Source organism: Neopsephotus bourkii, unplaced genomic scaffold (genome assembly GCF_033783945.1).
Source record: "Neopsephotus bourkii isolate Nb327-2 ecotype Australia unplaced genomic scaffold, CSIRO-AGI_Nbou_v1 NB_1346, whole genome shotgun sequence".
Taxonomy (NCBI): Eukaryota; Metazoa; Chordata; class Aves; order Psittaciformes; family Psittacidae; genus Neopsephotus; species Neopsephotus bourkii.
The window spans coordinates 1012820-1026360 of NW_026901826.1; the positions used below are offsets into that span (position 1 = coordinate 1012820).

General features: G+C 39.7%; 1 protein-coding gene and 1 long non-coding RNA gene across 2 annotated transcripts in view; both read right to left on the reverse strand.

The window, feature by feature from the left end:
• The window catches only part of SHROOM2 (shroom family member 2), a 132782-nt gene that overhangs the window by 27154 nt on the left and 92087 nt on the right, over positions 1-13541 (reverse strand). The gene's annotated exons all lie outside the window — the stretch shown is intronic.
• Positions 50-6608, reverse strand: LOC133219276 (uncharacterized). Its single transcript, XR_009727387.1, has 3 exons — positions 6471-6608; positions 1887-1947; positions 50-126 (listed from the first exon to the last, which is right to left on the reverse strand). It is a non-coding gene; the product is annotated as an uncharacterized LOC133219276 (long non-coding RNA).

Sequence of the window (13541 nt, forward strand, 5' to 3'; positions counted from 1 at the left end):
TAAACACAAATTGGGATAGAAACAGAAGGCAGGGAAAAAAGAAAGTACCTCTGGAGCCCTGAGAGGAGACAGGTTTGTTCTCTGCTTAGAGGAAGCTGAAGAGACACTGTGAACTTAGAAAAGAAGCTGCAACAGAAAAGTAAAAGGTTTCAGAGGGCTGATAATATAATTTATGTTACTGACAGCGCTGGTCTCTGTATTGTGAAATACTAACCCTGCAGACATGCACAGCTTTCTTTTGTGGGGACTGAAATGGGCATCTTTCCCAGCCTATTTGTAAAGCATGGCTAACTTGAATTTTCAGCCTAAACAGGTTATTAACATTACTGCAGCAGTTTGGAGAATAGGTCCACAGGTGGTTAAAATCAATGTGTATGAAAATGAAATCTGAGATACAGCACATAAAATAAATAATGGGTTAAAGTCCATTATAAATTCAAGAAGGAAAAAAATCGGAGCAATTACACTGCATTACACTATATTTACTATTTAATTAACTGCAATAGTTAATTAAATTAAAACAGATCCTTAAGATAAAGTATTGTGGGAAGATAACTGATTAGATGTAGATTCTACTTCCACACCTGTACAATCAAATTACTCTCAAAATTATTATTTTTCAGTCCTTGGATCTGTAATGCTTCAGCACTTACAGAAAGAAGTTCTAAAAAAATCTTGGCATTGTCACTAAACTGCCTGATGTATAGAAATTTTAATAACTGCACTTCACACTGATTTTTACACGTCAGAAATAAAATAGTATTGTACTTCCGAGATGGCTTTTTCCCAGTTTGATTCCTGAACAGTCACATACACAAGTATCTCTCTCTCCTGTGAAGTGTTAATTTTTAAAATTAAATTTCAATGGGTAATTTTGGATTTAGAATGAATGAAAATCTGAGTATTATTTAAACTCGGATCTCTTCATAGTGCTCTTAACTAATAGCAGTCAGTTCATTCAACTCCAAGTCATCTGACAAATTCAATGTCAATTCTGTTTTACAAAACAGTATTTATTGACTCCTATTTTAACAGTAGACAAAGGACAAGTTTTGTTAAGTAAAATGATTTAGGCCAGAAAGACCAACGCTACTTAGATCTGGTTACATGGCATCTGTAGAGTCAGCTGGTTTTCCCCAGTGAATCCAATGTAAGCAGAACCAGGCCTGTAAATAGTTCCACTACTTTTAATGGAAATGTTTACCAAATGAAGACTGCAGGCCTTAAGTTTGAAATACTGTGTTTAAATCAACATTTTTGACTGTCCAGATAACCCATGTAGAGTTAGTGACCCCTAGTTAACCTGTGCCAAAAAACAATTTGGGCCTCTCTATTCTTCACATACATAAGCCACAACGTAAGACAGTGTAATAGCTGCACTTAGGTGCATGGGTGAATCAAGGGCATGGTACAAAATGTCATAAAGACGTAAATTACATGCATTACCTCAGCCCATTTGCAAAGTATACACTGAACTTTGCAGGCACATCAGGAATGGGTGTGCTGCTGGAAGCAAACAGGACAGAGGATACCACCAATCTGACATGTTTACATATCCAAAGCATGTAATCAAATGTATCTAATATTACCCTGGCTCAGAACCAATAAAAGCTTTAGTAGTCCTGTCCCCTTCCAAAACAGAGTAAAAGGAAATAAAGAACTATAGCACAGAGAAATTTAGAGATGCTACATTTGCAAACGTGGAGATGAAATTCTGAGATTACATACGTGCCTTCATACAGCTTCCACAAAATTAATCAAACATTTTGCAGTGCTACAGAAAATGGGTCTGAGGCATTCAACACTGAGGCTAGTTTGCATTCAGTGTGAGTGGGTCCTCATGCAAGACATGCTTATTATATTATTTTGGCGAGATTTGAGCTTACTGTTCAGAAAGGATGAAAAGAAAGCAAGCTTCAAGCCCCAGGGGAACACAGTGGCAAGAACCTGCAAAGGTGTTACATTATTATGAATACCAAGAAGTCCACCAAGCTACTTTAAATCTGTTGGTGCTTCATGCAGTGATATGCCCAGTATACAGCTGTTTCAGAAATGAGGCCCATAGCATTATGTAAGGATAACATATGACTGAAAAGAACTCATGATTTATAATCAAACATTGCAAAGTGAGACAGAGCATTTAAAAATAACCTGAAAACATGATAATTCACTTAACTACCACTTTTATTCTAGATAACAAATCAGTCATCATCAAAACCATTAAATTCTAAGTTATTCTCAAACTCAAAGCTCCCCCCACTACCCCCACGATACAATGCCACAAACGTCCAAACACAAGAGCCTTCCTGATGGAACAGAATCAAGAAAGCTCACACCACATTCCCCATCCCTGCCATGTGATGGCTTGACAGCTTTGACTCTCAGACCACTCACTTAACATGAACTGCAAAGGAAGTGTCATCAACAGACTTATGCTGTTGATACAAAGCGGTATTCAGCAAGAATGAGTCTATTAGAGGAGGCTAACATGCTTCTTCTACTATGCCTGCTTTTGGTATTTGGGTATAGCAGCCTTCATATCTATATGGTGGGAGGCAGAAACCCATAATTGCTTCTAACTGAAAAGAAGGAATTGCTTAATCACGAAAACCAGTCCTCCACTGAACTCAGGTTTTCCAGAGGAGGTCTATGTGGAGAGATAAGAGGCTGCACAACTTGTCAGTTAGGTGAGCTCAACAGGAGCTCTGCTCTGTGGCTTTCACATACCACATAATGGGCCATAGCCACCAAAACTACCACCACCACTTACCACCATAGAGGTGGAAATGCGTAACAAGTATTTCCTAACCAGATGGAGAAGTACATCTCTCAGTTTCCTTCTGGCTCTCTTAGCTTGTGGCATACACGCCATCTCTCAGTTTCCTTCTGGCTCTCTTAGTTTGTGGCATACACGCTCAGGACTGAAATGTAAAGGCCAAGTAACACTAAGCTGGGGAAATCAACCAAGTCTCCTCCCCAGTCTGGACACTCCCAGGTCCCTCCAGCAATAAATCAACAGCTACTCTAACAAACCTGAGACGGGTATCAGTAACATAAGCTATTACATGCAAGTTAAGCCATGGAGAGCTATATATACGCATACACACGTTAACAGGAGCCTGCCACTGGAGTCAGTGAGCAATTACGAAAATGAATCATTATGTACCCTATCAGAAGGGTAACATTTTTGGTTGCCATAAAAAACACCACCAAAACACTGCCTTCATTTGCCCCATACTCAGGATCTGGTTAAAGGCGGACGGAGAAGTAGAATGATCTGATTGAATGTCATATCTCAATAAACGGAAGTCACTTTGATCAACTCAATGTTTCTGATTTTTATCTGTCTGATTTATAGTTTCTTGAGAACACTTCAGGCCAAGACAAACAGAGCCACAGGACAATCCAACTTTAAAATCCCAGACTACATAAGCATTGCAAAAATGTATTAGCCAACATTTGAAAAATATATCATTTTTTTAAAACCTGACCCCTGTGCAAAAGTTTCACCATAAAACTTAAGCATGATTATGTAAGCAACAACATGCCCTGCACTTACTTGCAGAAGAGAGCAAATGGGGCGCCTGGCTTTGATTTAAGTTAAGTTCCTTCTCAAACAGTACAATCTACACTGGAAAAAGGCCTTCATACCTGAGTAAAACTCCTCCATAAAAGTCCTCACCTTTCAACAACAGCAAACTTCTCATATTCAAGGCCACAGTTTTGTAGCCCCTTTAAACTGATCTGAATGCAGATATTTTGCCAGAGGCAGTCTCCTTCTTAGCCCACTCTTATTTTGTCTTCCTGCTCTTTCCACTGTATTAGCAGTGGGAATTGTACAGCCCCAAAATCGGATCAAAGAACTGACGTGGCTCAAAACAGGCAATTTTGTAGCTTAAAGCAATCATGAAACACTGTCTTTTCTTATGCCAAAACTATATAGCCAGGGCCCTTGCTGATACACTACATTTTCAGTTGTGAACTTTATGTGCTGAATCTATGTTTTCATTGTGTATCTGCCTGGCACTTGGCACAGTGGGATCCAAAAGCACCTCTTCAACAGTCTGCAAGTAGAGTAGTTCCTTCTAACCAGCACGGTTCTGCTTGAGACCACAACAGGATGCTACAGAGGTGGAATGGGATGCACAGGGCAGAACTGTTCAAAATTTAGGAAAAAGTTCGAGTTCTAATACACATTTTAATCCATGTTGATACTGTCAGTGTAATCTAACAGATTCAGCTCACTCAAAATTAGTCTCTACAAGCAAATCATACATTGGTTTCACTGTCTACACGATCGATTTAGTTTCCCAGACATGGGTGTGTTCTACCATTTTGAAATCTTTAAAGATCCAAAAGCATCAGTTCCCCTAAAAGGTGGCCGCTGGAAGCCAAGTGGGATACGCTGGGATGTCTCAGGTCTCACTAGGCACTTTTATCTAGCCAACTGGATCGAGTCCAAGATCTCTATGGATTATAACTTCAGCCAGCACTTCAGTCACCTGATGTAAGATGTCTGCATGTGTCTGAATCCTCACCTGAGCCCCGTTATGCCTTTTCTTTCAGAGGCTCCAGCACCTCAAATGTTCTGAAACCCTCAAATTGGTCTTCCTATTGCAATGCCAAGGAGACACCGACACCAGAATACCACAGTGTGGCCATCCGAGTGCAATTATATTAATAGTGGTCCATTTTTCCGATGAGCACCATATCACTACTAAATCAGCACAGCACACACTATCCACCACACAGTGACACATGAAGCATATTCCAAAGATACCAAATGAAAACTTGGACTACAAAGCCACTCCGAAATCTTTAAAGACAAAAGTGTAGAACAAAGGATCCTCAAAAAACTCAGATCACTTAATCATCATGATGGCTGTACTGTAATGGTTACTCAAGGAAGAGGCACAGCACATAAATCACTACAAAGAAGTAGGGCTGTTCCCTGACTTGATCTGAAATGACAGATAATGGCAACTAGTATCCCAGACGCCCTACTGAAATTAAGCAAATAGTCCTAATACCAAAGCATGTGTCAGGATGAAAACAATAATGAATGCTGAATGATGAGAGAATGCTCTTCCTCTCTCTCTAAAAAAAAAAAAAAACCAAAACCAAAAAGATTCACTGATACACTTCAGAATACAACCAAAGGTACAAATCCAGCAAGGTATTTTGTGAAGTATACCCCATGGCACATCAAGGTTACACTACAACCCATTCATCATGATGCAAGTCTTGGTTTTCCAATTCTGTCTCTGAATGCCTCTTAAAATTATCTGTGCCTTGATGGCAGCTATCTGTTTAATGAATCACAATAAATACAGCTTAGTTGTTGCACTCATAGCAAAATGTCACTTTAGCTTAACAACCCTTGCATTATCACCTGGCTTTATCACATATATGATAACATACACTACTTGGGAGTCCATTGATCCCACCAGAATCTCTCCTGTCCTGATTGCATGGCAAAATACGCAGCAATGGGGTTTAAAAAAAAAGTCTTCCTCTTTCTAAAAATGTTACCTTCCTCCCCATAAACATCAGAAATAAATTCAACTGACCCACTCTAATTCTGCAGCAAAGACATGCTGATGGATGAAATGTAGGCCAATCAGTCAAGGGTAACAGCACAATGCATAGGCCCACAGTAAAAATCAAATCTGATTAAAATTAAATTTCTTGTAACAGCATAGGGTCCTTTATGCAGAAGGGGAGAATCTTGTGGGAAAAGGCAGAGGAAGGGATGTTTTTCTTTCCTTAGTTCAGAAAATAAAAGCCCCTCCTCCATTTTGCTGCACATCAAAAAATCAATGATAAAAGGCAATTTTTCTGCCTGTATTCTTTCTTGCTTTATCTACGACATGCCTGTTCTAGAACACAGGGGACTGATTGCCAGCATGGAATTAAAACGACTTTTGCTCACTGAAGTCAACCAGTTAATGTGTTCAGTACTTATACACTGAATTCAATCCTCAGAATATCCCAGCAGTATAACAAGCCATCATATTACACAAATGGCAACCACTGCAGAGACAAAAGACAATACTTTCCAACACTGCTAACAAGGAAATCACAGTCACATTTTAAAAAGCTCAAAGAAAAATGATTGTTTTGTCAATGCACTAAAAAAATCCCCTACATTCCAGTTGCCACTCCTTTGATTTATTTTTTTTACATCTACACCTTTTTTTTCTTTTATGCTATTGCTATTTTCTTGTTGCTATTACTACTGAAACCAGCTGCTTGCAGCTAAACAAATTCGTAACACAACAGAAGCTATAAAATGAAACACTTTGTGAATAATAGCTAGGTCACCTGGGTTTCTCAGGCAGGCACCAAAATGAACATGTAGCTCATCTCTAAAGGAAAAGAAAAAAAGGTCCTAAACCAGTTATTTAAATTAATTAGCATGCATGTGCACACATTTAAATAGCCATCTTTTCACCCAGAGCCACACTCACCGCTTGCTTCCAATAGTCACATCCAATTCTCTTACACTCCCAGCTAATATCTCCTGCTGCCGTTGTAAAGGTCTCCGTGTGAGCCTGCACTCCCAGGCTTGCCAGGAAAATAACAAGATGAAAAGCTCTCGCACCACCCCTAGCCCAGAGGAACCCTGAGCCTGGCACCCCGAGCCACAACAACAACGGCACTGCAGCCCTCGCTCCAGAAAACAAGTATTTTTGAAAGGCACTGCCGCCTTATTCCAGCATGCATAATGCCAACTGTGAAAACAAAACCCACTAAAAACAGCGTGTGTGTGCAAGCTTAGGCACACACAGCATCTTAGCTGGAATTAACACACGTTTTCCCCCTGTTCTCCCAGCCCATCAGTGAATAGAGCAGTCGATTACGCTAAGCAAAATAGAATTCTGTACCAAGTATTGCATCGTTCTTTCTTTGCAACTGTAGCTTCTGCTGATAGGGACAGAAGACACAGCCTGTACTCAAAAGACCTGGAGAACAAAAGAAATGCTGTATGAATTAATACTGCAAATTTCTGTTCAGAGCTGACAGAAAAAGGTAATTAAGGCACGTGCCTCTGTTTCTCTCACGCTTTAACAAGAAAGACAAGACAATCTTACCAGGATTTACAGCTGTTTACCCATATTCACTAGATATATGAGCCTTGCATCCTTACAAATATGCCAGCCAGTTTGAAAGCCTTGCAGAACTGAATCTGTCTCAACCTCTGTGTCTCATTTACTGTAACACAGAGGATTTTCAAAGCCATGCCTCACAACAGCTGGCTTGTTTTTGCTTGCTTCCTATGATTGACAAGTTCATACAAGCTCCGTCAACTTTAACCTTGATAAGTGAAGGCTTGGTCTGTATTGTGTGTTACATCATTAGAAACTTCTGACCCTCAGGGAAAAGATCTCAGAGACTTCAAAGCTTTTCCTTTCTCCCACCCCCAGCCCCTGGATTTGGTTATTTAAAAAGTCCTTTAATTTTTTAAGGGTTTTTTTTTTTTCCATTTGTGAAAATCATGATCCACATTTCAGAAATGACAGCTCTGCAAGTTTTAAATATTTAAAATGATCAAAAAAGATCAGTGTGTTACTAGGCTCCTTTCTGAGCAGCATTCAAATAACCAAGTCTTTAATGTTAGAGGAGAGTCTTCATCAACAGCCCTCCAGCTTGAATATTTTTGCATGTGCTGTGTGCACAGGCGCTCTCTCTTGCAGGAGATTCTGCAAGGGAAGAACTAAATGCTTTCATGCTGCATGTGCAAATTGCCACCCCCACACTCCATCTTTAGAAACCAAAGGCATCATGGCCTTCACAAGAGCAAAGCTCAAGCTCCTTTCAGTTCTTCTACAAGAACGCATTAAGGGCTTAATAGATAAACTGTGAATGAGGCTCTAATATGTATTAAAAGATCATTTTAAAATATAACCACTTTAAGACGACAGTGTTAATTAAACTGCAAGCAAAATCACAGACAGCACTGACACCCAGTTAATAACCCCCCTCTAAAATTATTCTACCTATCGTGACTAAAATTTTTATACCTACCAAAGCTTTCTACTTGATGTCAAGATACAAGAGAAAATGACTTCAAGAAAACTTACCATTTACATAATGGGATATAAGTGTGACTGGCCCACACAGAGGAATGGAAGTTATAGCTGTGATGTTACTTTTTATCACAAAACTTTACTCAAATTTACTGGCATAAACAGTCCCCTCTATGACAGCAAATCATAATCCATGTTGCCTAAGGGCTTATAGCAGAAGGTGAACATATGACAGGCTAGCTTTTAGTACCAGAACACCATAAAGCCACTCCATATGTAAGAATACATGAATAGCTGCTGCACTGAGGAGACAAATCAGTCACCTATTTCCAAAGATGCTTTTCATGAAGTAACTTAGGGGAAAATAAAACCTACAATACATCAGCATATGATGCTTTTATGAGTGTAACCACTGGAGACTAGATCTGACATTATCGCTCATCTCCCTACTCAACTGTTATCATCAGAATAGCCACAAGAAGATAGCTGGATTTCAAGTGATCCAACAAAAACTTAAGCCTCTAGATAGTTTTCATTCTAATCCTCTTTCCAGGGAAAGCAGTAAAAACAAATCAGAACACAAAAATTGATCAATGCCTACAAAAATTATCTCTGTTTCTCTCTCCACAAACTTTTTTGTGTGTTTCTTTTGCTTACCTCCTATTTCAGTACCTTCAGAACTACCTCTTGGACTTCTCCCAGCTCCTCACGCTTAGTAACACATTTGGGAGCAGGGGAAGAAACTTTCCATTAGAAGAAACTACCCTCCAACAAAAAAACACTTTTATCAGACCACAGTGTTCTCGCATACCCCTGGCTGTCACTGCATGCACAGTGGAGAACAGATGTGTAAGCAGAAATTAAGCAAAAAGAACTTCACTCAATTAAGAAGCTGGATGTAGAAAACTGAGTATGTGAGGAGGGGTTAGAAAGAGGGATTCAAAATTGACCTAACAAAGGTAGATGGAGAAGCCACTTTCAAGGGTGTGGGAAATGAGCAAATTGGACAGGGGAGAAACAGGGCTGCATTACTGTAGCATACTGTAAACCAAGCACAGGCTTTGGAGACAGTCTAGCACCCATTTAATGAGATCCAGCAGCTGTTGGTGAGCCAGAGCAGAGCATCCCACTGACCTGCAGGACACGCAGCTGACATCTGCTTGGCTGAACACCCTAGGAGAATGAGGAATGAGAAGGCAATGTAAGTGCCTGCAAGGTTTAGCACTCTTGCGTAGCCACAATAAATCCTAGATCCCAAAATAATGCATTTGGGATGCTCTTGAAGAACCGCGCACCTCACCTCTCAGCTCAAGCAGCCTGGTAGTTTTAAAACAGACAACAGAAGGAAGAAAAAGACTACAAGTGGGACAATTTATCATGCAACTCCTGCCTTGATCCTGAGGCATCAGAAGAATTTGGTTCAAAACTTGACCACTTGAAGAGCCACCCTGTGCCAGTGGCCATATGTATTTAGACTAATCTTTCCTGAAAGACCAGGAATCCACACTGTGGTATTTTATTTTGAAAAGGGCATTTACAAACACAAGGGGAATATTTTTAAAAGGAACATGCCAGATGGTATAACGCTAAGAGATAACATGAGACGAAAGATACAACATATGAAACTCAGAGAAAATGTGTAACACCTACCAAAAACCCCAGACCACCCTTTTTCTTCCCCTTTCTCTGTCCTCTCCAAAGGCTGGATTAAACAGTAATTACAAGGACCACCATTTACTGGGTAGTCATGAGTCACCTGGACTACGTGATAATCACCTGAAACTCCCACAAGAAATTGCTGAAATAGTATCTGTGATGCACAACCATACATTCCTCTGGTACCTGGGCAACTGCTTGAGCAAAGTGACACATGCAATGTTTGGGAAGGGAAGGCACACGGGTGTTGAAAACAGAGAATGAGAGAAAGAGAGAAAAAGTAAACCAAAATACTCATTATGAATACGAAGAGCTTCAGAGCCATGAAATTAACATCTAAATTAAGCCAAGAGGTGCAGATTATATGAAGAGATTTAGCAGCTGCATTAACCAGCCTGTTAAAATGACAAATGGTCATTTGGGCTTTTGCAGAAAAGATGTGTCTTGGATGCATTATTATTCTCAGAAAGACACTGAGAATATATTCACTACACACGTGGACAACACAGACTTCTTGACTTTTAGAAGGTTCCAAAATAAAAAAAAATTAAAAAAAACCCAACCACCTGCACCAGAGCCTTTTAAAAACTTGATTGCTATGGAACAAAGTCCTCACAACACCACGTAACAGAACTGATTAGCTCTGAATGATTTACAAAGGGTGAACAAAAAGCTGGCAACAGTTGCTGCTATGAGGAAATTATACTGAGTAATAAAGACACAAGCCAAAGATTTCTTACCATTGAGCAAATGGGCATAAGACAACAGATGAAACTGAGATTTAATAAATGCAAAGTAATCCTCAGGACAGCTATTTCTATACCTCAGCAACATATACAATGTTGTATAACTGAAATTACTCCTATGCAAGAAGGAAAAGTTGGATTTCACACACCATTCTATGAACATATCATCTCTCTACTCCACAGCAAAAAAGCAAACAAACAAAACCCCAGGCAAAAGAAAGAAAACGTTTTGTTTTTTTATAAATTCATAGTGCACTCTAATGTTGTTGCAGTTCTTTCACTGTGCCAAAAGGAACACATGAGAATGTGGAAAGTCACGGAAGAAGAAAGTAAAGATGGGCAAAGCCATACAACAGCTTTCACAGAGGAGACACCCTAGCCACCACCTGCAAAAGAAGTGCTCTTCCTCACAACACATCAGGACAAAAAAGCTATGGATCTCAGAAGTCAGTGTGAGTCCAAAACGAGTTAGTCACTTTTCTGAAAGAAAAATGTGTCAAGGGCTGTTAACCACAAATCCTTAGGCCTGCAAGGATACCCTGCAGCATGGCTCCCTGTCTGCCTTGGTTTTATTTTCTCTGAGCATCTGCTACTGTTCAGTCAAGGGAAAGGAAACCTGCTTAGGTAGACCTTTGGCCTGTGTTTTTAAGTATCAACTTCCTGTATGTATCAGCAACGCTTTCCCTGTATGAAGCATGACCTTTAATTAGCTGTCGTTAATCAGTCACATACACTAGCACACTAGAAAGATACAGTGGTTCATGGCAATGAAACATGTACTAACTGCAAGTATTTAGAGAAATCTAAGGAAGACAGAAGGTGGCAAGGGACTCCTAACACATGAACAGATGCTGCTGAACTCTGTCTTCCTTGTTGCCTCTATCTGTATGGGAAGAGACACAGAACTGTTTTCCCAGTTTTGGACAAAATACAAACTTTGTAACAGCCCAAGACTGTTACATCATCCACTAGTCCATATGATACATACAATGACTTCAACGGCAAGAAATAGTGGTCTGATGCCTGAAGAATCCTTATCGCATGATAAAGAAATACTTATGTAAATAGAAAGGAAGGGCTTCAGCAGCTCACATACTTGAAAATCTTTGTTAACAGCTAACAGCCTGTGATGATGCACTTCTGTTCTTCTGCACTTCCTCCAGATGAATAGCAAAGAGCTGCACACAACTTCCTGGAAAGGGAAAACTGCCTTATTTATTTTTTTTATTTTATTATTATTTGTCCTTTTTTTAACTTCTAACTTCAAAAGGAGTGTGACCAGCAGGTCGAAGGAGGTGATCCTGCCCCTCTACTCTGCTCTCCTGAGACCTCACTTGGAGTACTGTGCACAGTTCTGGTGTCCTCAACATAAAAAGGACATGGATCTGTTGGAACAAGTCCAGAGGAGGGCCACGAGGATATTCAGGGGGCTGGAGCACCTCCTGTATGAAGACAAGAGTGAGAAAGTGGGGGCTGTTCAGCCTGGAGAAGAGAAGGCTGCGTGGAGACCTCATAGCAGCCTTCCAGTGTCTGAAGGGGGCCTATGAGCGGGACTCTTCCCTACGGACTGTACTGATAGGACAAGGAGTAATGGGTTAAAGCTTAAACAGGGGAAGTTTAGACTGGATACAAGGAAGAAGTTCATTACTGTAAGGGTGGTGAGGCACTGAAATGGGTTGCCCAGGGAAGTTGTGAATGCTCCATCCCTGTCGGTGTTCAAGGCCAGGTTGGACAGAGCCTTGGATGGCATGGTTTAGTGTGAGTCGTTCCTGCCCACGGCAGGGGGATTGGAACCAGATGATCTTAAGGCCTTTTCCAACCCTAACTATTCTATGATTCATGTAAGAAGGCATTTGCATGTACCTTCTGAATTTATTACTGGTAGGAATCTCCAAAGCATTACTTCAACCAAACTGGTATATTCTGGCTGCATGAAAAGTTATGTTTTCTTTTCCCTTTAACAGAATAATTAATCTTCCTCAAAAAAGAACACTTAAACCTTTATATTAGTCCTTACTATACTTACATTGATTTCAAAAGAGAACACTTCACTTTCTAAGCTCTTGAATAAAATGAATGTAGAAATAGTACACTGCACATCAGATAAAAAAAACCACAATCATTCGTAATTTATTTTCTACAAAACAGTACTTGTTAGGTTAGCAAACTGATAGGAAATAGTTCTTCCCTTTAGAAGAATTTAAGTGAAAAATCACAAGACCTGTAGGTGAAGTGTAAAACAGAGAACTCAGACTTCTTTTGCACCGTAAAATATTGAAGTTTGTTAATACATGCATGAAATGTTTGCCCAAGTAATTTTTCACTGATCTGTAAGCAAGCAGTTGCTCAAGATCATACTATTTCTTCCTCAAGAAGAAAAGAAAGACGATGAGAACGTTTTGCTTACATAGCTCTGGTGGTGTCTTGATATGTCCTGCTGAGACTAATGACTGAGACACACTCACCTTGAAATATTCACTCAGGAAAATCTTCTCAATTTGACTCTGAAAATGTATACACAGTACATAAAGAACAAAATTCATATACAATGCAATGCCTGTAAGCAGAGCTCTGCTTAAGTATTTAAGCAAATGGCCCTTTTGCTACATATAAAAAACCTGAAACCCCACAAACCAATCAAGCAGAAAACCCCTTGAAGGCTTGCACTGCAACTCAGTTCTCAACATAAGCAGATATTACCATTGCATACTGCTACTATAATACACCTTTCGACAGAATAGTAAAAACCCCAAAATGTATAACTTAAAATTACTGAAGTTATAAAAAAAAGGGTAGTTCCTAAGAATATTTCCAAAGTCTAATCTATCCTCTAGTATATATTTTACACCATTTATCACTGTCAGCATGAGATTACATGAGAAACTCATTACTTCAGATGTGTAATGTGGGTTTTTTCCCCCTCTGCCAGCTAGTCCTTATAGACATATAGCCCCAACCCCTATAACGGTCACAAACCAAAGCAAGCTCAAAGAAATGACTACCAAAACATGCATGTATGTTTTATACGTGTATACATATATACACAGACATTCATATATACTTGAGATATGTAAACACATATACAAATGGAGTATCACTCATTCAAAAA